Here is a 24474-nt window from a genome sequence, read left to right on the forward strand (position 1 = left end):
TGCAGTTTATACCCTGTATTACCTCTCATTCCAATGTCAGTTGAAATAGCGAAAATCATTGCCCAATAACCTAGTCAGTCAGAAGCCTTTAGTAAATCGTATCTGGTGCTCTGTCTTAATATAGGACAAACCCTATTTTCCTCCTACCCCAAACCCTGCAGCTTGACTTCTCCAGCTGCTACCCTGGGAAGGAAGGGAAGAGTGTCTGAGTGGTACTGCCCCACTAGGGCCCCTTGCTGGGAAGGTGGGGGGAGACAGGGCAATCGGCTGCGGGGATGCCTGCCCCAAATAACTGCACTTGGAAGAGTCTGCACTGTGAGCATGTTTCGGGGCAGCTGCACTAATGACAGAATTTCTGAGGTTGAATGACATATGGTAGAAGAATAAAGTCCAGCATTTCACAACATCCCACTTCCAGACTTCACCAGCCTGTGGGCTGTCATATTGACATCCAAACCTAAATTTCCTCAGTTCTGAGCCCTCTTGAAGGCCTATAGAATTGTCTTCTGGTCCCCTGCTCCTACTAACTTCTCAGTGATCTGTGCATGCCCCTGAGGGATCCGGCTCAGGGCAGATCCACGATGCTTGCCCATTGCAAGCTCCCCATTGGTGGTCTACTCTTCACATCCCCTTACCTCATCAAGCATGCGTGTCCTCTGTGAGAGCAGTGTTTGTATAATGGTCACTCCTGTCTGCTGGGCACAGCCTTTCTCTCAAGTCACCAACCTGCCAAAGTGGAGGGCAGGATGGAACACTGGGGAACGAATGACCTTAATGACTGGCTGTACTTTGTTACCCGAAGCAAAACTGTTTGTATCTTCAGTTGCTCAAAGTCTTACATGATTACTCCTCTCTCACCCAACTCATCCCTCACTGGGACCAGAAAGGAGTCTCTCAGGCCAAGATGGGGGCTGACAGTTCATCAGTTCCTTCCTTGCTCTTTCTCCTCAGGGAGCTCTTCACCCAAACCAACCAACTCCCACAGAACAAAACAACTAAAACTCAAAACTTCTGGGGCACCTGGGGCGCCTGGGTGGCTCAGTCGGTTAAGTGTCCGACTTCGGCTCAGGTCATGATCTCACAGTCTATGGGTTCGAGCCCCACGTCGGGCTCTGTGCTGACAGCTCAGAGCCTGGAGCCTGTTTCAGATTCTGTATCTCCCTCTCTCTCTCCCCTCCCCTGCTCATTCTCTCTCTCTTTTTCTCTCTCAGAAATAAATAAAACATTAAAAAAAAAAAAACTTCTGGGGTGCCTGAGTGACTTGGTTGGTTGAGTGTCTGACTTCAGCTCAGGTCGTGATCTCGCGGTTTGTGAGTTCAAGCCCTGCATCGGGATCGCTGCTGTTATCATGAGCCCACTTTGGATTCTCTGTACCCCCTCTCTCTGCCCCTCCCCTGCTTGCGTGCTCTCTCAAAATAAATAAACCTTAAAAAACAAACCTCAAAACTTTTCTACTTCAATAAAAAATAACAAAAGTGTGTCATCCGATGCAAACATGCTAATACTTGAGGTGGGGGCTGTCGGTGGTGTTCTGTAAACTCCATCCCATTATTAATAAACCTCAGGAGTATTGGTTCCTTGTATAACTTGAAAATGAAATAAAGACTTCTCAGCTCCTTCTTAAAGGCACCTCTTATTTCCATAAGGGATTTAATAAATGAAAAGCTCCCATCTCATGGGCAATCTGTGAGAATGCCATTCTAAGAGAAATTAGCAATGGTTGCAGTTCAAAATTCAACATTGTGTTGTCATTGGGGGTTCTTGCTCTACAAGAATTTTCTCTGTAGACTCTAAGAGACCTCCCAACCATCACACCCCTCCCCCTCCTCCCAAAAATGAACACAAAACAAACTTTGGCTGACCCTTAGACAACACAGGTTTGGACTGCATGAGTCCATTTATTTATTTGTTTGTTTAATTTATTGATTTATTTTAAGAGTTTATTTTTTAAAGTAATCTCTACACCCAATGTGGGGCTTGAACATACAACCCCGAGATCAAGAATTCCATACCAACTGAGCCAGCCAGGCACCCCCGCGTCCATTTGTACACAGATTTTTTGGATGAATACAGTAGGATACTATTAATATATTTTCTCGTCCTTAAGATTCTCTTAATAACATTTTCTCTTCTCTAGCTTACTTTATTATATGAATACAGTACATAATACATACAACATATAACAATGTGTTAATCAACAGTTTATGATATTGGTAAACCTTCCAGTCAACAGTATTGTTATTACTAGTTAAATCTGAGGGGAGTCAAAAGTTATACCTCATCTTTGTGCAGGAGTTGGCACTCCAGCCCCCTCATAATTCAATGTATTTAGACCTAGATAATGCAGAAAACAAAAATAGAAATGGGATTGCCCTAAAAGTAGACCTTACTGTGCAGTGGACAGAGCCCAGGGTGGGGCAAAAAGATCTCACTTGAATCCAGGCCCTGTCACTTACAAGCTAGGGCCCCCTGGGAAAGTCCCTTTACCTCTCTGAGCTGCTATTTCTCATTTTTAAAAATGGAGTGATGATGATGTCTGCCCTCCTTTCCAGGGCTATAAGAATGGAATGGGATAAAATAAATATAAAAGTGCTTTCCAAACTGTAGTGTGTCTGTTATTCTCTAAGGGGAGGGCTGGAAGAAATCACAGTTTCTTCCAGCTCAGTCACGTCAATGTGGTTTTTGTAGCCTGGCGGAGTCTTTCTCGGGAGCGGTTCTGTGCTCACACGGCATGCCACCTGTGTCTCCAGCATAAATACAAGCCCTGGAACTGACAGAGCGCATCCTGGTGTGCTGCCTTGTCCTTAGTTACAGTGGCAAATTCAGTCTGACGAGGCCAGTTCTAGAACCAGAGAAAATGGGAATGGTGGTGACTCGGCATATGTGGATGCGCTCACTGACATCTAGCATCAACCAAATCCCCTCTTCCATCGGCCAACTTCTGAACGTCTGCTCATCTCAGACTCATGGCTGTCTCCCCCAACAACATCATTCTTCACACCTGGAGCACTCATGATGCGGCGTGTCTTCAAAGGGTGTTTCGCTGTTGCGTCTGGGATTTTTTCCAAGCCACGGACACTCTTTCTTCAAGTTTGATGCTGGCACTTTTGTGATCTTACCAGAAGGATCCTTCCTATGCAGGGAGTGACAAACAACAGCACTGCCGAAACCAGGAAAAGCAGGGCTTCTGCTCGCACCGCAACCCACTCACCATTGGCACAAAAATATGACAACAAAAGGCATGCTGTCTTATGTCCCATCCTTGGAAAGTCCAGCCGGTGTCACTACGTGGTCACGATTTTGGCATTAGGAAGGTTTGGTAGTACAAATGGCTGGCTCCACCGAAGACCCAACCCCCACAGCAAAGACTGCCCTCAGCTTAGGCATCCCTCACCCATCTCCCAAACGTTGGGCTGGATCCATCTAAGAGGCAGAACTTTGAAGCTCTCTGTATAGGGTGATGACTGGAGTTACAGTAGCAGATGGAATAGCTCTTTTTTTTTTTTTTGTAAGATTGGTCTTAAATTAATTTTGATATAAAGGGTCTGTTGACAGGCTGCCATTTCTCACTTAGAACCTTGTCCCTTTTGCTGTTTCTTTTCTTTTCTTTTCTTTTTTAATTAATTAATTTATTTTGAGAGAGAGAGCGAGAGAGAGAGAGAGAGCAGGAGGGCCAGAGGGAGAATCTCAATCAGGCTCTGCGCTGTGAGCACCAGAGGCAGGGCTCGATCTCACTAACCGAAAAATTGGGACCTGAGCCAAAATCCCAAGTTGGATGCTTAACTGATTGAGCCACCCACAGTCCGCTTTTGCTGCTTCTGTATATTTATCTCACGCATATTATGGCCTGTTGGTCACCCATTCATGGCTGCCTTTCTATCCCCTTGGCTCATGGTCTCTCAGCAGTCCCCAAGGTAAGTTCTTGGCCCAGTGGGGGGCGGGGGGCAGCACCCCCCCACCCACGTTCTGCCAGCTAGCCATATTGTACCTCTCTGTCACACCCTCCCCTCCCAGGCTTTTCTCATTCTCTTCCTCCCTGACGCCCAGGCCACTCATTGGCCCTGCCCCACTGGATGATGCAGAACTAAGGACCCCCACCTGGAGCACCCAGAGCACCATGGAGGTCAGGGGTAGGGGGTAGAGGTGCGCCTGGGGAGGACTCCCTGACCACAGGTGCGTGTGCGCAGGCGCGGCTGGCACAACAGTCTCTAGGACTGAGCCACAAGGGTTGGTGGCGGGAGGTACTTGACCCTCATGCTGTTGCCTTGGAAAGCATGATTCCTCAGTGATGGGTCCTACCCGAAGTCTGGCAAACAAGTCAGCAGCTCCCTTTATATCTTCTTCATATGGTGAAACTATAGAAACTGGCTTTTGTGGTCGAAGTATGTTCAAAGTTCAAAACCAAATGTTCTGCTACCACTGTTATTTGTTAGGTCAATCGGAAATTCATGGGATTTCTATCTAATGAACACAAAACGTCACTTCTACACAACATGCAATTTCTAGAAGGGAGAGGAAGCCTCAACAAACATTAAACAATCAATAGTATGGGGGTGCCTGGGTGGCTCAGTAGGTTAAGCGTCTGACTTCGGCTCAGGGCATGATCTCACAGTTCATGAGTTCAAGCCCCACATCGGGCTCTCTGCTGACAGCTCAGAGCCTAGAGCCTGCTTCGGATTATGTGTCTCATTCTCTCTCTGTCCATCCCTCACTTATGCTCTCTCTCTCTGTCTTTCAAAAATAAATAAATGTAAAAAAAAATTTGTTTTAAACAATCAATAGTATGTGACAAAGGCAGGTAAAGGCTGAAATAGAGCATGACACGTGTTCTTAAAAGGTTATATTAGGTGCCCAGTGTTTAGTCAACATAATAATATGTCGCTATTGTTTTTTCATAGTGGTGGATAGAAAATTATGAAGAGATGGTTCCTGGATCTCAACATGAAGAGATGGTGCCTGGCCTTCATGTGCACTGATTGGACAATAAATACATAAGCAGATCTCCTCTACCCTTTATGCTAAATCTTCATTGATAAATCACTCTACTGTATATGGACTTATGCATTTTGTAATGCACTGATTTTAGTTAGTTTGTTGTATAGACAGGAGCCCCATGAAAATATTTTCCTGGGGCCTCACTCAAGGTGGTCCCAGATGAGCACTGTATAGCCAATGACACAATGAATTTCAGAAGTATTAGAATATGAAAAAGATCACAAAATAGATGAAACGCAATAATTCAGCGGCTTAGAAAAGACAGAAACTTTTCCTCACTTGAGGTACTCTTCCTTCCAGGCTGGGAGGAGGCTCTGTTCCACGTGGTAGCTCAGGGATCCAGGTTGCTTGCATCTCCCTCGTCAGCCCCTAGGGTGTGCTTGCGTGGTCAAAGCTGGGTCTCAGGCAAGTTCATGGTCTGCATTAAGGAAAGAGGAAAGAGTGTCAAGGAGGCGGGCTCACTATTTTAAGGCATAGGTCTGATGGTCCCTTCTATTCAGATAGTGGAAACTTAGTCACATGGTCACACCTAGCTGCAAGGGAGCCAGGAAATGCTGTCCCCAGCTGGGCCACTATGGGCTCAACTACAAATGTGTTACTATGGAAGAAGGGAAGGAAACTCTAATAGTCTCCATTTTAAGAACCCATTTTTAAAAACTTTTTAATCTTTATTTTTGAGAGAGAGAGACAGAGTGTGAGCAGGAGTGGGGCAAAGAGAAAGGGAGACACAGAATCTGAAGCTGTGAGATCATGACCTGAACCAAAGTCAGGTGCTTAACTGACTGGGCCACCCAGGTGCCCCAAGAACCCATTTGAAGGAACATGGCAGTTGCTACTTTGTCTTAGAGACATGTAAGAAAGCTTTCGTCTGTCACCTGGAGGTTGATTCAGACAATGGTGGCACAAGCTTTGTACTGCCATTCAGCAAAGTCCTCCTTACGCTGTTACCTCTCATCTTGATGTATTTAACAACAATGAGCTTCTTTTTAGTATGAAGCCCAGTACCTATCTGTTGCCTTTGGCCATCCCAGATCCTTTCACCTCTCCTCTGGTAGTTGTACCCTGATTCTCGTGTTGGGAACCCTCCACTTTTCCATCTTGGGCGTCCTGCACATGGAGTTGACTCTACCCCTACATCCAGAGGTGGGCACATGACTACAGTCTGGCTAATTAGGTCATCACATTCCCCAGCCGTTGTGTACTGCTTGGCGATGGGCCCACGACCAAATCAGAGCAATGAAGTGCAATGGGACTTCTGCTGGGAATGCAGAAAGGAAAATACTTGGCATTTTTTCCTCCACAAATCTCAAACTAGGAACATACAGGATTGGAACACTCATGGCCATCTTGCCCCTGTGAGAAGAGAATATTCGCAAGAGCAAAGTCAAGAGATAAAGATAAAACCAAGTCCCAGTAAGATTGAGTCCCTGGGTCAAATCAGGCCTGAGCCAGTACTATGCCTAAGTTCCTGGTCTTCTCAGTTACCAGAGATGACATCCATCCCTGCTTTGAAGTCATTTAGAGGTGAATATCCTGTCACTTGGTGCAACTGAAAAAGCACTGCTACAAGGACCATGAAGACTTGGCCTTTTTGTGTATAGAGTGAAAATTCTCTTGGGATGTATGCAGCCTCCCTCTGCCCGGAATCTCTGGGGCTGTGTAGTTACTGAATGGGCACTGCTTCCTGCCACTAAGTTCTTCTATCAGGAATGATTTTGTCCCCAGGAATATTTGCCAAGGCCCAGAGGCGGTTTTGACTGTCAAAGTGAAGGGAAAGGGGAAGGAGGGGATGCTACTGACACCTTGTGGATGGAGGGTACGTCCTAAACATCCTCCAATGCGCAGGGCAGCCCCCACAGCAAAGAATCTTCCAGCCCAAAATGTCATTGGCACTCACATGGAGAAGCCCTGCTAACTGTTCCCATGCAGAGTTCAGACACTCTGGAGTTACTCCCCAGTCCAAACACACCGGGGAAAGTGAGCTCCCGGAAAGAGCTGTGTTCTCACCAGGGAAGACCTCCCCGGGAGACCCTTCAGGGCTCGTTAGCTCCAGGCAATGTGACAGCAACTTGTTCGTGATTAAGCTCTTTGGGAAACTGATCCAAAGAGGGCAGCCATTGCCTGGTGGGGGTTAAGACTGCTTCTTGGCACCCGGGAGAGAGAAATGGGTGACCTGTGACAGATTGTATTTAAGGCCTAGCATCTCTTAAAGAATGCAATAGGAGCCCTCTCTCCAACAGACTGAAAAATGAGGCTTGTTTAGGTCGGAAATACCACTGTTATCCTTAGCCTGGGAAGTGCTTTTTACTGAATATAGAGACCCAGGGATCTCTCCTCCCTGAATCTGCTGGGCTGGGGAAGGCGGGCTTTTCTAGAAGCCCTGATTGTGGAATGCCTTTGCTTCCCAGGCTCACATCCATCCCCACTTGCATTCCAGCCCACGCCTCTGCTCAGCTGGGTCCTTTCTAAGAGCTTCCTGGTGGGTGTCTGATCAGCAGAGCGATGCTCTGAGGACCCTGGGCTCTCTGCAGGCCCCCAGCCGCTGCCTGATCTGATGCCTTCTCTCTGAGGCCCACCCTTCTTTACAAGCCTGTCTCCTATAAAGGTACAGAGCCACCCGCCCTTGCTGCAAGGACAGTGAGAGAGGGGGACTCAGAGGCCACTTAATTTTCCCCCCAAATAATAACAAATAAGACCCTTAAAGCACGGATCAGATCACAGCCCCAACAACCCTGGGGAATTTAGCTAATTTTTTTAAGAGGAGCTTTCCCTCCCTGATGTTCAGCCTGGCTTTGCCCAGGCCCCTCCCCCACTTCATTGCCGGCACAAAGCTTTCGAAAAACAGCTTTTGTTTCCAGGCGGAGCTGTATCCTCCCAGAAAGCTTTCCTCCAGCACTGCAGTCTGCAGACCTCAGGCATGGCCTCCCCTCCAGGGGTGAAGTCAGGCCAAGACAGGGTGAAGAATCCAGAGGGTGTGGGTGTTTGGCTGGGGACAAGGAGTCCCTTCTTTTTTATTTTATTTTCTTTTTTTTCCTTGGTGTCACTTCCAGACAGATAAGAAGGAAAAAAACATAGTAAACATTCTTCACTTATGGACAAAAGTGGAGACGAAATGTTCTTCAGGAGCCTCCCTGTGGGTCAGGGCTCTGCAGTTGCCGGTGGAGGGCAGGGAATGGAAGACCCAATTTCCCTTGAGAAAGTGTGAGTTCAGTGAAACCAATCCTTTGAATGGGGGTGTAGTCAAAGCGTGGCTCCATTTTTGCCCCTCGGGGCCCATGTGAACTGTTCAGCAAGGGAGGGATACCCCTCTGTTCAAGGTCAGGTAAGGTCATTCCACAATCCATTTAGAGACTACAAGCATCTAGCTGGCTCAGTCGGTGGAAAGTGTTTATCTTGGGGTGATGACACCTCATTTCGTGAGTTCAAGCCCCCCACCCCTGTAGGGTGTTGCGGTAACTTAAAAAAAAATCTTCAAACAACAAACCCATCCTGTCATAGATATGACACTCACCTCCCTTCAGAGAAAAACATCCTCCTTCTGCTCTAAGGTCTGGTGTTTGGGCTGCTGGCCTCCGGGGACTGGGCTGTGGCAGGCTTTCGTCCGTTTTCTCACCTGTCTGCCTCCCCTCCCTTGCTGGTTGCTTCTAAGGTCTAAGTGGGAGGGATTGTTGGGGGAAGAAGTGAACACAGGGGAAAAGAGCAATTCTTCTCTGACCACGGCCCCCGTGGGCCCAGCAGATGGTAAAAGCTGTTGCCTGGGGGAGGGGGCGGGGCTCTCCTGGGCTCTTCAGGGGTTCTCATCTCTGAGGCTCCCTCTTGAGGGTCCCGATCTGCATCTCAGCCCCCTGGGGAATCCAGCACCACCTTCCAGCCTCCCCTTACTGAGACCCCTTTGCCCCTTTAAGAGGCCCTATGGGGCTGAAAATGGCCCCATGCTTGACCTCTTCCCGCACAGCCTGCCTCTGGTCCCTGGGAAGCACTCACAGGGCCCCTTCCCCAATCCCAGCACAATGCATCCAGTTGGCACAGGCCTGTGGGGGCCCACAGCTCTGAATGACTTCTTGGGAGCCCCCATTATGAGGCTTGAGGTAAAAGTGGTAGGGCCCCCACCTTGTTGAGGGTGGAACTCACAGTATAGCTTTACTCTTTGGGAAGGTTGCTGTTTCCAAAGCCTGCTCTTCTCTACACTCTGACCCTCTTCATATCCTCGATAGGCTGAGGGGCCCAAGTGCTGTGCAGCTGGGCCTCCATTGTTTCCTTTGTAAATCCTGCACATGGGGTGGGTCTCCCGCTCAGCCTGCTATCTGATACTGTAGTAGCCAGCCTCCAAGATGGCCCCCAGTGGTCCTCACCTCCTGATTTCTCACCTTGTGTGGGCTCCTCCCCCCTGGAACACAGGGCTGGCCCTTGTAGCCATTTGCTATCACAAACATGATGATATGTGACTCCCGAGGCTATGTTATTGTGTGGGCTTAACTGTGTACCCTGAAATGATACGTGGAAGCCTTAACCGCCAGTAGCTGCGAACATGACCTTAGTTGGGAAGTCTTTGCAGGTGTAATCAAGGGCATAACGGATTAGGACGGGCCCTAAACCCAATGACTTACAGGAAGACAGACACAGAGCGTATAAGACACGGGGAAAAGGCCATGTGAAGACAGAGCGAATTTGGAGTTATGCAGCAACAAGCCAAGTAACACCTGGGACTACCAGAAACTAGAAGAGACAAGAAAGGATTCTCCCCTAGATCCTTTGGTGGGAGAGCTAGAACCAGGATCCAGACCCCCCCCCACTTCTGCTCTTGGAATGTGTTGTCTGCCAACACCTTGATCTCACGCTTCTGGCTTCCAGAACTGTGAGAAAGTGGATATCTGTCGTGCTAAGCCAGCCTGTTTGTGGCACTTTGTTACAGCAGCCTTAAGAAACGAATACAGTTACAAAAGACGTTGTGGTTTCTTCCTTGCTCTCTCGAATCACCTATCCCAGGAGAGGCCTGTTGCTATGTCATGAGGCTACTCGAGCAGACCTGAGCAGAGGTCCCCAGGGCAAGGAACCAAGGCGTCCGGTCCACAGCCAGCACCAACTTGCCGCCACTAGAGTGAGAGACCTTAGAAGAAGGTCCTGCCACTGCCTAAGAAACATGGAGCCAGAACATTAAGCCATTCCCCAGTTCCTGGCTCACAGAACCTGTGAGGTGATAAGTGTTTATTATTATATGAGTTACCAAGCATTGAAGTAATCTGACAACTAACACTGATATCTATCTACTGGGGCTTCGGTAGAACCTCAAACAGGAAGAGGTGCACTGCGGAGTCCTCATACGTCACTTGCAATGGTCAGAGGCCACAGCGCCATTCTCTTCAGGGACATTTCCAGCAATGGGCTCCCAGGCCACCTGTGGTTAGGTGTCCCAATTATTCGTTTACCAGTGAGCACCTTCAATGTGCTAGACACCATGTTAGGTAGGGGTGGGGGCGATAGGGGTGAGCAGCCCTGTTCACTGCCAGCTGCCTTGATGGCCATACCTTTGCTGGTAGACAGGTCCGGCCCAGAAAGACTGCACTCACCTGCAGGGCCAGGGGGGTGGAGGGGACATGGAGGCCCTAAGAGGAGAAGCCTTAGCAGTAAGACTTTCACAGACAGGAAGAGCACTAAGTTCAAGGGGCCACAGAGCAGTGGGAGGTAGATCCAGAACTAGCATCTCGACTCTCCAGTTGGGGTCTTGGAGTTGTGCTTCTTAGACTGCACGGAGGCTGGTCCACGGTACTAGGGTCTCTGCAGATCCTCGCAGGCAGAGACTCAAATCCTGCCCGAACGCTGTTCTTTGGATAATGGTGTCTCCGTGGAAAGATGGGAGCCCAAAGTCCCAGTATCTTGTTTCTGCTCTGCCAACTTGGCTAAGTCCCTCCCTTTGGGGGTCCTTTGAACCAGGACACATCAGCCCCTCCCTCTGAAAAGCCTAAGAGTGAGAAGGCTGGCCCTTGCCAGTCCTCGCCCTCCTTACTGCTATTTTCTAGAATGATTTAATCAGATTTTGACATATACAGAAATCTTTCAGGCTGGTCCCTCCCACAGTCAACTTGCACACCTTGCAGATAATGGCCATCATTTCTGTAGCATCTACTCTGCAGCAAGTGATTCCTCTAATCTTCACAGCACCCTCTAAGGCAAGGACTTATGACCCACATTTGGCAAGTTTGGGATAATGTCCCACTGCCCCAGAGGGTGACTAAGAAGCATTCAGTCTGAGGAGTAAAGCCAGTACCCGAGGAACTGGGACTTTCTCCAGCCTCAAGGGATTACCATAGTGGGTAGATGTGGGGCAGTGAGGTTGCCTAGAGTGGTGGTTAAAGAGAAGGAATCTAAGGCCAGACTGCTCAGGTTTGCAACCTGGCCTCTCCTTATGCTCCTCGTTGCTGATGCCTCACCTGAAAGACAGGGATAAGAGCACGTACCTCCTTGGGTTGTTGGGAAGATTACATGAGATAATGCATGAATTTCACTGCAGGAGTAAAGAGCCCATGACATTTTTCTTCTATTAATATTATGATTATTTTTAATTTTTTAAGTTTTTATTTATTTGTGAGAGATAGCATGAGCAGGGGATGGACAGAGAGAGAGAGGGAGACACAGAACCCAAAGCAGGGTCCAGGCTCTGAGCTGTCAGCATAGAGCCAGACACGGGGCCCAAACCCACGAACCGTGAGAGCATGACCTGAGCCAAGGTTGGACACTTAACCGACTGAGCCACCCAAGTGCCCCTGTTAATATTATTGTTGACAGGACTGTCCCTCCATGGCCACCAGACTCATATCAGGGCCATATTCGAAAAGAGACAAATTTAAATGAAACGAATATAAAGCTGGAGGCTGATGGAAATTAGTGGCTGGAAGGTTGTTTTCTGCTCTTTGGAGGGATTCTTTTCCAGCTCCAAGACAGCTCCCTGTGTAAGGTGATGAGTGTGATTAATTGCAATCAGCTCCCCTCCACATAATGAGGAAAGTTGGATGTCACCCTCTGGCTTCCGTCCAGGTGAGTGCAGTTACCGACCATGTCCACAAGATGTCGCTAACAATCACACTTCGACTACATGCAGCCACACCAAGCTGTTCAGGGCTTGGAACCCAACAGCAGACTCCCATTCAGGGGAAAGACATTGCCAGGGGCTGAGCAATCTTCAGCAAAAGGCATTGCCAGGGGCTGAGCAATCTTCAGCAACACCTTTCGAACCCCTTCTTGACACCACAATACAGTGTGAGTAGAAGGATGTGTGGTGGCCAGGAGTGACTTGGCCTAGGTGACTCGGGTGGTGAGGTACAGAGCTAGAAGGGTACCAGGGTCTCCGGCCTCCCAGCCAGCTGTGCCAACCCCACATCTGTCCTGCATGTGCAAGAGGCTCGCTGGGTACAGGAGCCTGTTTCTGGGTCTCTAAGGAGGGCCAACTTGGGGAGTGTGATTTGAAAATGGGGGTTCGGGGTGATACTAAAGGGCAACTGCTCCTTTCCCTTGAGCCCCAGTCCAGCTCTCAGGGCCATGAGGCTGCCTTCCGATTTCTGCTATTTTAATGGCAGGAACAATGGAATTAGCAATTCATCCTTAAACTAGGAGGTGGTGCTCACGGAGCCAGCCCCTCAGGAGAAGACTGGTCCAGAGCAGAGGGATGTTCATGGCTCTTGCGGAGCCTGGGAAGGGTCTACACTCGGGGAGGGATGGTGTTGGCCAACACAAATTTCTCCACCGAGAATCATTTTTAGGAGCTGACTCTGACTGGAAGTGAAACACCAGAGATGCAAGAAGTTATAGTCCAGGGGCGCCTGGGTGGCTCAGTGGGCTAAGCGACCTACTTCAGGTCAGATCGCGATCCCACGGCTTGGTCAGGGCTCAGGTCATGAGTTTGAGCCCCGCATCGGGCTCTGTGCTGATAGCTCAGAGCCTTGAGCTTGCTTCGGATTCTGTGTCTGCCTCTCTCTCTGCCCCTCCCCTCGCTTGCTCTCTGTCTCTCTCAAAAAGAAATAAACATTTTTTAAAAAGTAAAAAAAAAAAAAAAAGCTACAGCCCAGGTGCCTCACTTGCACAAAGGGAAGGTTGCTCTGAGGGGTGAGGGTGAGATCATGTCTGTGGAGGGTCCAATGTGTGTACAGTAGCAGTAGTAATAATAGCAGGAGTAGTAGTAGATGTTCAGGAAACTCTGTTCCATCTCCTTCCTCGTTTCCTCCCAGCCTTCTGGAAGGAGCCATCCTAGCCCCATCCTGAGGCACTGCTCTTTCTTTTCTGATGATCGCAAGCTCTGTGATTTCCTTCCCCTCTCTCTTCATTTTGCGTAATTCTCTCTCAGCATCTGGAGCCATTTGCCCTGGGGCTCCACTCCACAGGGCCCAGAAGGCATTGCCCCTGAGCTCCTTGGCCTCAGGGAAGTTGGCTCCTCCCTGAAGCAAACAATGTAGCAGAAAGCAGACCGTTTTCTCTTCCATGAAAGAGCAGCAGGGGAGAGGGAAGACTGAAGCTTCCCCCACTGCGCATTTGGACTGAGACGATCAGATCAGTGGAGAGGTCTAGGGGTGCAGGCCTCACACCACCCATTGGTCTACTTGGAGAGGATAGGACCACCCCCCACTTCTACTGAGATGTGGAAATGATGGGAGGGAAGAGAAGGCCCAGGGAAGAGAAGTGGGGGGGGGGGGGGGGGGGGGGGGAGGGGTGCTTAGAGCTATTAGAGGTAGGGACAGGGACAGGGAGAGGTACCCTCAGCCTGGGATTGGTTTATTTTTATTGTTTTTAAAAATCATGTGAATAATATATGTTCATTAAAAAAAAAAAACACAGAGAAGCCAAGAGAAAACAAATCATCTGTTAACATCTTGGCAAATATCTTTTCTATGCTTCCATACATAGAGAATACTTTAATTTCATCAGTAAAATGTTTTCCTGCCGTACGTTGCTTTAAAAACCTGCCATCTTGGGGCTCCAGGCTGGCTCAGTTGGTGGCATGAGCGACTCTTGAATTCGGCTCAGGTCATGATCTCACAAAGTGAGATGGAGCCCTGCACCGGCCTCTGCGCTGCCAGGCGCGGAGCCTGCTTGGGATTCTCTTTCTTCCTCTCTCTCTTTCTGCCCCTCCCCTGTGCGCGCTCTCTCTCTCTCAAAATAAATAAATAAATGTTTCAAATAAATAAATAAATAAATAAAACCTGCTTTCTTGTCTTTTTTTTTTAACAGAAAAATATACCAGGACATCTTTGCAGGCCAGCAGATAAGCATACTTAATTTGCATGGATGGTATCGGCTCTGTGGTGTTCACTGGTGACTGGGACTTGCCCCCCATTATTCTGTCTCTCCTCAGTAGTGAAAATGACCTGGGTGCCTGCACTGGGCTTGGGACTGGATGCCAGTCCTTGGGCAGCCGGGGAAGGTTGAAGTCGAGCAAGGCCTAGAGCTGTTGCAGAATAAGAACATGCCTTCCCAACAGAACCCTGATGATCTTGACCTCTTGGGTCCCTGGCAGTGTAGAGCATAGGAGCGGGGGATGACCAGGGGGCAAAGCCACATGGAAAGAGGGGTGCAAGTGCAGTATGTGGGAGCCAGGGTTGTACAGAGGCTAAGCCCATAGTCTCTGGAGGCTGACAAGGACCTGGCTACCAATCCTGGCCCTGGCACAACGAGCTGTGTGACCTGGATTAAGTTACTTAACCTCTCTGAGCCTCCGTTTCTGCACCTGTAAATCATAGCGGTACGTACCTTACTGAGTTTGTGAAAACGAAGTCAGATAATAGATGTAAAGCACCTGGCGAACTGCACTGCACACACCCATCTGATGGTAGCCGGAGTTGTTTTGATCATTATCAAGTAAGTGGGCCTGGAGGGCTGGGGGGCAGCCGCCCATAGATGAATGTGTGTTTCCCCAAGTTCATGGCCATGCTGTTTTTTGTGTAGGGCCAGGTGTGGGTAGCTGGGATCTAGAGAGGAAGCAATGGGGGAGGGGTTGGAGGGTGAGGGCTTATAATCATAGCTCTTCTGAAATCAGGTAAAGGCTCTGGTCACCCTTCCACTTTAGGAAGATGGTGGATTTGTCCATATCGCACCTCCCTCCCTGGCACTGTGCTCGAAGAGGCCCCCCGAGGTGCAGGGCATGGTTCTCAAGCTGGATAATAAAAACAGAGGTCGCAGTGTCTGCACCTGTGTTTGTGCAGGTGGGGGAGAGAGGGTGGTATTCAGCTCGAGGACCCTGTCCCGGGACCTACGTGGAGAGGGGGTGGTCACTGGAGGATCGCCCACCCGGCGGCCCGACCATGTCTCCAGTGAGCAGAAGGGGGCGGGTACTGTGACCTTGAGCAGCTAGGGACCTGATGGTCAACCGGGTCCACCCTCTGGGGGAGCAGGTGCCCCGCTGGCTTCCTTGCCTGCACACGGGCAGCCTGGGCCCTGGACCAGGCCCCCTCCTTCCCGTCCGGCTGCTAATGAGAAACAGCTTCTCCAAGGGCAGAGGGCTGTGCTCCCAGCAGCTGGACCGGTGGTAGATGATCAAGAGTGAGAATGTGTCTGCCTGTGTTCTTTTAACTTCTCCGGAAAGGTCACCAAGGGGTCTCCATTACAAGCCGTCTTGAGCCCCGTCTGATTTTCTTCTACAATTGAATCTACTCCCTGGATGGCCTCCAGTGTTCAAGCTGATGACAATCGCCTGTCTTTGCAATTGATTTCCTGGAAGCGGCTGGCAGGCCAGCGGCCACATGATGGATATGTGCTGGGGGACTGGGGCGGCCAGGCGGGGCACAGGAGGCTGGGAGCCACCCCCCACATCATGGCAGGGTCTGTCCCATGGAGGGCGCCTGCACTTGTGCCCCCTCGCTCCACCTTGAGGTGGCAACGCCCCGAGAACTACTGACATGTGCCCCCGGAGGCGTGGGCAAGGATGCTGGCTATGGAATTGTTTGCATGGAAAAAAATTGGAGCCGCCTTATCTGTTCATGTGGGCTGGGAGGGGCTGCCACATTCTGAATGTGAAGGGCATCCCTTGGAATTGTTCAGAGGCACCATTTACCATAAAATCCTTTGGATTTGTGCTTCCCAGAGTTGGGCAGCCAACGGGGACCCTGAGTGAAGGTGTGAATGGAAAGGGAGTGAAAAGAATCGACTGTGTTACATCCATTCGTGCACTATGAGGCAGATGCTTTCTAAAAACAATCAAGAAGGATCCCCCATATATGTTGACAGGGGAAGATGTCCAGGATATACTGTTCTGGGGAGAAAATTGCAGGGCAGTATAGTCAACAGGATGGTCTTTGTGTAAAAACAAAGAAAAACCAAGGTTCTAGCACCATACACGTGTAGAAAATGGAGGTACCTGTGTGTGTGTGTAAATGCTTGTAAAGAGCCCATGATGAAACACAGCAAACTGCTAATGCAGGTCACTGGTGGGGAAAGCGGCGATAATTGATGAGAGATGGGAATAAAAGGAACTTTTCACTTTTTTCTTTACCTCTATGTTCACATTTTTTTTTATGGAAAGAAAAAAGGCAGTGTAAAGAGAAGTGCCCTCCTTTTCTGTGTGCTTTTGCCTAAATCACTCATACGCCACAGCCTCCACCAAATTCCCCCTCCGTTACCAGACTTCTTGGGCCTCTAGCTTTTCCTCTCACATGGAAATCCTGGGCACTGCCTGGACCCCGGAACACTGGAGGTGACCAACAGGAGCATGACATCTTTCCTGGACCCCTGACCTGAGGCCAGCACTGTGAGGGGTCATGTTTTCCAGTAGATGCTGCAGACCCAGCCTGTAGGGGGTGTGAAGCCCTCCTCTGTAGGCGTGCAACAGGACAGACGTGTGGGAAGGAACTCAAGGCTGAGGGGGCTCGAAGGGGAGAGCTGTGTCAAATAAAGTGTCTTTTCAGGGCGCCTGGGTGGCTTAGTCGGTTGAGCGTCCGACTTTCACTTAGGTCATGATCTCGCGGTTCGTGGGTTCGAGCCCTGCGTCGGGCTCTGTGCTGACTGCCGGCTCAGAGCCTGGAGCCTGTTTCAGTCTGTGACTCCCTCTCTCTCTGACCCTCCCCTGCTCACGCTGTCTTTCTCTCTCTCCTAGAAATAAATAAAACATTAAAAAAAAATTTTTTTTTTAATAAATAAAGTGTCTTTTCGAGGGGGGGTTAGTGTCAAGCCAGGTCCTCTGCCTTGGTCTCTGTGACCTCCTGGCCTACTTGTAGGCCCAACGCCTGGGGGGGACTTTGCTTCCTCCTTCCCGTTCTTAGAGGAAGAAGGGGGAAAGAGGGCAGGACACATGGATCACACGCCTCTGCTGTGCCAGGAGCCTCCCTAGGTTCTCGGCACTTAGCTCATTCACACCTCTTCACCAGGCCACCCATAGACGAGGCTCACAGACATGGGGGTGGTGTTACTTGGCCACGCGGCAAACACGGGGCTGAGCTCTGCGCCTGGGTCCCTCTGGTCCTACCACACCAGCCTCACAGCTCCGCAGGCTTCAGGGAGGGTGTGCCTGGCGCTCACTCCTGGAGAGCAGAGAAAATAGTGAAGGAGGGAGCCAGGGGTAAGGGCTGAGGCTGGGCAAGGAGCCCAAGGGGGAGACCAGCCTCCAGGGTCTCTGGAGAGCTCCTGGAGTCACCCTAACAAGCTCTCCAAGGACGCCACCTCCAGGGATCCTCCTGGCTTTCTCCTGGCTTGCGCTGGCTTCACTCACCTAGCTCACACCCCGCTCCATGGGAGCCGGTTCAGCCAGGCTTTGCCCCGCCTCCTGGATTTACTGGTCTTTCCTCTGGCAACCCCTCTCCTGGACACATGGGCAGGACCCCTTCTTCCAAACTCTCACCCCTTCCCGTCAAAACCGTGGAGTCTGGGTCATTCTGCAGACCCAAGCCTGGGAGGAAATCAGAGTGGGCTGGACGGAAACTAGCCCGTGGGCCTGACGAACAGCCATATGGTGCTTTTCTCAGAGCCGTACAAGGGAAGAACAAGTTCATATGCCAGGTGGGGGAGATGACGGAGGCCAAGAAGGGAAATAACAGAGACATATTTTAAAACGCTCTTGTTTCTTGCTCCCTCTGTCTCTCCCAGGCCTGTGGCCTCCCATACATAACTCATTGTCAGGTTTGCAAGACTCCACACGGGGAGGGAAGAGAGGAGGGGTCCTTTCTACAGGCTGATGCAGGAATTCCGGGCACCTTGCGGAAAAGCCCCACTGGGAGGGGGCGGGCAGCTGGGGAAGGGGGGAGGCCGTGGATAATAGCCAGCTTGTCCTCAGGAGATGCAAAGGGCCTGGTGCACTGAGTAGCTCAACCACCACCAGGTCCGCAAAGGACCCCTGATAGCAACTGTGGGCAAAGCTGACATGAACATCTCTAGCAGACTGCCTTTTCTCCAGGTTTCTTTCTCCCTGCAAGAGGCCCTTAAAGACATGACGTGTTTCTTAGTAAAAAAAAAAAAAAAAAGGTAATAATAATAATAACACTCAGAACCCTCACAGTTGGCCCTAATTCCTTTTCCGGAACATTTGTATTTATCTGTCTCCCCCACCAGGCTGCCCCTCAGGATGAGACTATCCATCGTGCTCAGCACTGAGTCCTGACGCGCTGTGCCTGAGCAAACGATTGATATGTATTTGTGGACAGAATGATGGAAGGGGGATCTGAGGGTCATGTGTGAACGGGCCTCCTGTTATATGCTTCTATGGTTCCTGGTACTTCTCGTGACTCTTACCACAGTTTGCAATTACTATGTACTTGTAGAAATATTAGGTTGACGTCCTTCTCCCTCGGAAGCCCATGTCTGTTTTCTCATTGTCTCCCTTGTGCCCAGCACAGTGTCTTGTACATAGCAGGTGCTCTGCAAAGAGTAGCTGTATGAGTGGATGAGTGGATGAATGAATGAATGAATGAATGAATACAAGGAAAAGGCACCCAGAGGCTTTCCACGGTCACTATGGGCTCAGGTGACTCTGGTTCTAGCGCAGTGATGAGAGGCAGTGGAATGAGAGTGCTTTGTGGCATGGCTTCTGGGGTTCAAACTCGATCATTACTAGCTGTGTGACCTTGAATTGGTTACTTAACCTCTCTGTGTGTGGCTTTACTCATTCGCACAATGGGAATAGTAATAGCACTCACTTCATAGGGCTTCATGAGGATTAAATGATTAATACATGGAGAGTGCTTACACATATGCCTACCCTATGGTAAGCACTACCAACATTATGTCTTATTGTTGTCACAGTGCCTAGCAATGAGGCTCCTCTTGCTTTAACCCTGGACTCTGTCCAAGGATCAGCTTCTGGAGAGTTCTCTCTAGTAGACTTGGGTAGGGAGCCTGGGTGGCTCCATCGGTTAGTATCCGACTTTGGCTCAGGTCATGATCTCACAGTCTATGGGTTCGAGCCCCGTGTCCAGCTCTGTGCTGACAGCTCAGAGCCTGGAGCCTGCTTCAGATTCTGTGTGTGTCTCTCTCTCTGGCCCTCACTCACTCGCTCTCTGTCTCTGTCTCTCAAAATAAAATAAAAATAAAGAAATAAAACTCTTCTCCCCTATTTAAAAAAAAAAGTAGACTTGGGTAAGAACGAGACCTAAGGAAGTAGCCCAGGGTTTCCATTTGGTTGGACTCTCCCAGGATTTGCCGTTCCCCACCTGCCCTGGGCCTCAACGGGGGTCACATGCAGTGTGTATTTGGGGGGTGGGGCCTGGCTCCCACCCCTCTGGCTGTCCCCCACCACAAGGAGCTGGCATTTCTGGCCTTCCCTCCCCACCCGCCTGGCATGGAGCTGACTCACCGCCAGGAGGGGTGGTGATTAGCATGCAGGGCAGGTACTAAGAGGAAAGCTGTTTCCATGCAACAGCTCTTGATGTGTTTCTCTGATTAATGTGGCAGAGAGAACATTGCAGCTTTTTCCTGAATGGTCGCCACGTGGAGCCGAAGTCATTAGCATCACGTCTCCCGCTTGCCATGACCTGCTGACCACCCTAAGTAGATAAAAATGAAAATGGCCAAGACAGCTGCAAGGCTCGGAAACAAACTGCCTGGTGGCTCTGCAGGGTCTTTTATGCGGCAGGTTTCTGGAACAGCCCCGCCTTCCCCATCCCCTCAAACCCCTGTAAAGCCGTCCTTAAAGTTTCTGCTTCTCTAACTGCTGGTACCCCCGTGAGGGCAGAACCCCTTTCTCGGGAACAGAGCCCCAGTGTGAGCAGCCCCCAGCGCAGGTGTGTGCCCCAGGTGAAAGGAGGTGGGGGAGGGGAAGGACTCCCAGGCAGAGGGTCCTGGCCCGGGCAAAGGATGGGAAGGGCTGGAGCACAGAGGGGGCTGCGCCGGGCACCGGAGGCGGGTGGGGTGGAGACTGGGGACCCAGCCTTTATCCTGAGGGCATCGGAGAGGTTGTAGAGGGGGAGTGTATCTTGCACAGTGTGCAACAGGGCGCTATAAAAGTCCCTCCGTTCCAGCGTGATGGATGTTGGGGGCCCAGCGTGGAAATGGGAGAATGATTAGGAGGCCATTGCCATAATCTAGGCAGGTGATGATTCTGCCTTGAATTAACACCGCACGTTCCTCTGCGACCTTCCTGCGGTCTGGGAGCTGGAGGCTCTATCGGCAGTTTCTGGAGGACAAAATCTGAGACAGCCTCCCAGGGATGGGAGTGACAGTAGGAGGATATATTGGCTTTTGCCCCAGCTCTGTGGCCTTGGGGTCCAACTGCCACACCATTCTGAGTCATTGGTTTTGGATTTTTGTTTGTTTGTTTTCTAAGCTGCCCCTCTCCTTCTCTGGGTCTCAGTTTCCCCAGCCAGGCTGTGGGGGCAGGGCAAGGAGTTGGAGATGGGCTCCCGGCTCCCTGGGGAGGAGGGTTGAGCCCAGCAAGCGACAGCCCAGGCCGTCTCCACACCCCATCGCCTCGACTCTGCCACCGCCCCCTCTGCCGCCCCCTCCGCCATCAGCCAGCCCCACCGCAGCCGCCTGCCAGACCGGGGAACTCAGCCCGGGCTGGAAGGGAATGAGCAATGGCGCTAATTGCAGAGCCGGCAGGAGAGGCCGGGAGGAGGCAGCGGAGAGAGAGAAATCATCTTGCGATGCGCCAATTACTGATCAGCTGGGACATAATTGTGGGGCCGCCATCCCGGCTGCTGGAGGTACCAGGCCTCCCTCTCGTTAATCAACGATAATCCAGAATTACGACCCTTAATGACTTGCAAAGACACTTATGCACACTCGCACACATGCTCTCACACGGACACAAGTAATTGATAATCAACCATGTAATTTGAGGCAATAATTCTGTCCGGGCCAGATGACAGGCTCCACCCCGCCAGCAGAACAGAACCCAAATCACAGCCCGCGGCTGCAATCAGGGCAGCCTCTCTGGGGGAGGGGGGCTCGTTCCTGTCACTACAGTGGGTGCCAAGAGGGGCCTCCAGTTGTCTCTAGGCAGTAGGAGTAGAGATATTTTTTGTTTCCCCTTTTTACTTGTCTATATTTTCTAACTTTTGCACAGTATTATTTGTAACGTTTGAAAACCTCATTGCCGCTGTCATCCCTCATTCATGGCCCTAAACCAATGGTCTCCAACTTCAGTGCACATTCACATCACCTAGAGAGATGGTTGAAAATGTGGATTTCTGGGCCCCACTCCAGGAGATTTAGACCAAAAGCTGGTGTGGGACCCGGGAAGTGCATATTTAATAAGTGCCCCAAGCGAGTTGGGTACGCTGACCCACACATCATACTTAAAGAACTAATACTCTCGGCCCTGGCTGCACGTGAAAATCATCCCAGAGCTTTCAGAAGATTCTGATGCCTGGGCTCGACCTCAGTGGGCTCAGCCGGCATCTGTCCTCATGACCTGTCCTGTTCTCTTTACCTTGGGAACTGCTACCATGGTTCTCTCAACCTTTAACTTACATATGAACCACTTGGGCATGTGTTAAAAGGTAAGATCCCGGGGTGAGGAGGGGGGCCCTGCGTTCTGAAGCGCATCCCAGGAGATAATGACGGTTGGGGGAAGTCCAACTCTCTCATCCTTTGCTCCAGGCCCAAGCATGTGAACTCAGCTGCCAGAAAGTGCTGTTTATGAAGCTCTTCCTCTAGGAAAGGCCCTGTGCCGGGGCTGCAGAGGTGAATCTGCCCCAGTTCTGTTCAGGCGGTGGACTGCCTGCGTGCGAGTCACATGTTAGGTTCTTCTAGGTTCCTGAGAACAAGACAGGCTTAGGCTGATCTGCAGACCATGTGACTCTTGATCTCAGGGTTGTGAGTTCGAGCCCCATGTTGGGCATAGAGCTTACTTTTTGCAAAGGTAGCAGGGAGCACCTGTGTGGCTCAGTCGGTCACGCGTCAGACTTCGGCTCAGGTCGTGATGAGTTAAAGCTCCCCATCGAGCTCTCTGTGGTCAGCATGGGGCTGCTTTGGATCCTCTGTCACCCCCCCCACCTTCCCCCACTCTCTCTCTCAAAAATAAACATTAAAAAATCATTTTTAATAAAAAAAAGAGACAAGTTTAAGCTAACTTAGGTGTTGGGGCCCTAGGAAGTAAGAAAAATTGGTGCCTGCCCTCCTGAAAACAAGATACAATAAATTCTTGCAAAGCGAGGCACAGACTGGGAAGATGTCATTGGGCAGGAGGGCCTGGTAAGACAAAACACGGGCATGTGCTTTGTATCAGGGTCTAGCAGGCTTTGTAAGAGTGTCCTGGGTCAGGCCCAGGGGCCGGGGAGAAAGGCCGCGAGGAGGCTGGGGATGGCAGTGTCCCATGATGGCCCCAAACAGCTCCTGTTCTGATATGTGCACTTTGCCACACCCTTCCGGAGGAGAAATCTGTTTCCCCTCCTCCTGAATCTGGGCTGATGCTGTGACTCGCTCTGACCAGCAGCACATGGTAGAGGGGACACTGTGCCAGCCCCACAGCTAGCCCCTACGTAGCCTGGCCGCAGCCGATTTCATTCCTTCGGAAGCCCGCTGCCATGCGGGAAATCCAGCTACCCTGAAGCCACCATACTGGCCACATGAACAGGCCACGTGGAGGAGGGCTGAGGTGTCAGGCGAGTGAATGAAGCCTTCTCCGTCCCTCCCTCCCACCAGCAGCCAGCTGAAGGCAAGTGATCTACCCCCGGTAACTCAGGAACCGACCGCCCAGCCAGGCCCTTGCCTAAATTCCTGACTCCCCAAATCATGAGAAAGAATAAACTAACTCTGCTAGCTGATCATTACACAGCCATAGCTTACTGAAACGCTTGGGGTCTCGGCTCAGTTCAGACGCTCGGAGGCGAGATCAGCAAGCTTGCCAGGCCTGTTTTCTGGTCTGCAAGGTGGCGGGTAGGTGAGATCATGCATCCAGATCCCTGTTCACAGGGCCAGGCACACTGCTCGTGCTCACACCGAGAATGCATGATTGTTAGCGAGGTGGTGACTAGGTTCCCATACCAGGCTCCACCCTGACTCAATGACGGCCACGCGGATCATATTGTCCCAGGTCCTCGCCTGGATGGCCATCATTCTCCTCTAATGGGAATGGCCTGTCACCAGGGTGATACCCTGGCTAAGAACAGTGGCTTCTGAGCCAGACAAGCAGAGACACAAGCCCTTCTCTGCCAGCTTCTAGATTTGTGACCTTTCCCAAGTTATTTAAAGTCCTTGAGCCTTAGTCTCTTCACCTGAAAAGAGAGGCAGTCAGACCAGCTCCTTCTCTGGGAAGCCTACCCTGATGAACCTCTCCCCACTCCTTTTCTCTAAATAGAGCATTGCCATGTCCTGCTTATAAGACAGGCACTAATTTTTGAACTTTCACAAGACGGCTGAAATGAACTATATTGGGTGGAAAGAGGGTGTGGTGGACCCTTGATCATACTTTATTAATAAATATCGATCCTCTTTATTGAGTCCAAGAGTTTGCTACGTGATTTGCATGCACTGCCACAGTATGCCTGTAAAGGAAGTCCTGTTACCACTGCTCTTACCTGAGAAGTTGGCTGGGGTCTTGAAGAGGACACCGTAATTCACTTCTGTGTCAGTCGCGTTGGTGTGTGTGGACACTGTTCTTTCTCCCTATGTACCTAGTGACAAAATATGCAAGGGAAATATGTGTACAAATCAAAATGGATGATTTCTCATCTAACTCAACCCCCACGCACCCTACCTTCGGAGTACGTCCAGCCGTGGACACCTTCTCACCAACTTCGTCACCATCACCCTGGTCCCAGCCATCATTCCCTTGCCTACATCCCTCCTATAGCCTGGTTCCCCTTCTCTCCCACCCACACTGCCTACAGAATGAGCCTGTTCAAGTGCAAGACGGATGATGTCACTTGTCTGCTCAAAACCCTGCATGGCTCCAGCTCACTCCGGATAAACACCAGTGTCCTCCTGATGGCCCTCAAAGCCTGACACCACTTCCTCATTCTCTCTCTGACATATGTCCTACTCTTCTCCCTTGTTGTCTCCAGGGCAGCCTCTCTGTCAACAGGCATATTCTTGCCTCAGTGCCTTTGCACCTGCCATTTCCTCTGTCTG

General features: G+C 50.6%; 1 long non-coding RNA gene across 1 annotated transcript; it reads right to left on the reverse strand.

Moving 5' to 3' along the window:
- Positions 1 to 1903: 1903 nt before the first annotated feature.
- LOC144220418 (uncharacterized) lies at positions 1904 to 24220 on the reverse strand. Its single transcript, XR_013331743.1, has 4 exons — positions 24101 to 24220; positions 23922 to 24017; positions 5275 to 5413; positions 1904 to 3133 (listed from the first exon to the last, which is right to left on the reverse strand). It is a non-coding gene; the product is annotated as an uncharacterized LOC144220418 (long non-coding RNA).
- Between the last annotated feature and the right edge of the window lie 254 nt (positions 24221 to 24474).

This window comes from Crocuta crocuta, unplaced genomic scaffold, assembly GCF_008692635.1.
Source record: "Crocuta crocuta isolate KB4526 unplaced genomic scaffold, BGI_CrCroc_1.0 scaffold186, whole genome shotgun sequence".
Classification (NCBI taxonomy): Eukaryota; Metazoa; Chordata; class Mammalia; order Carnivora; family Hyaenidae; genus Crocuta; species Crocuta crocuta.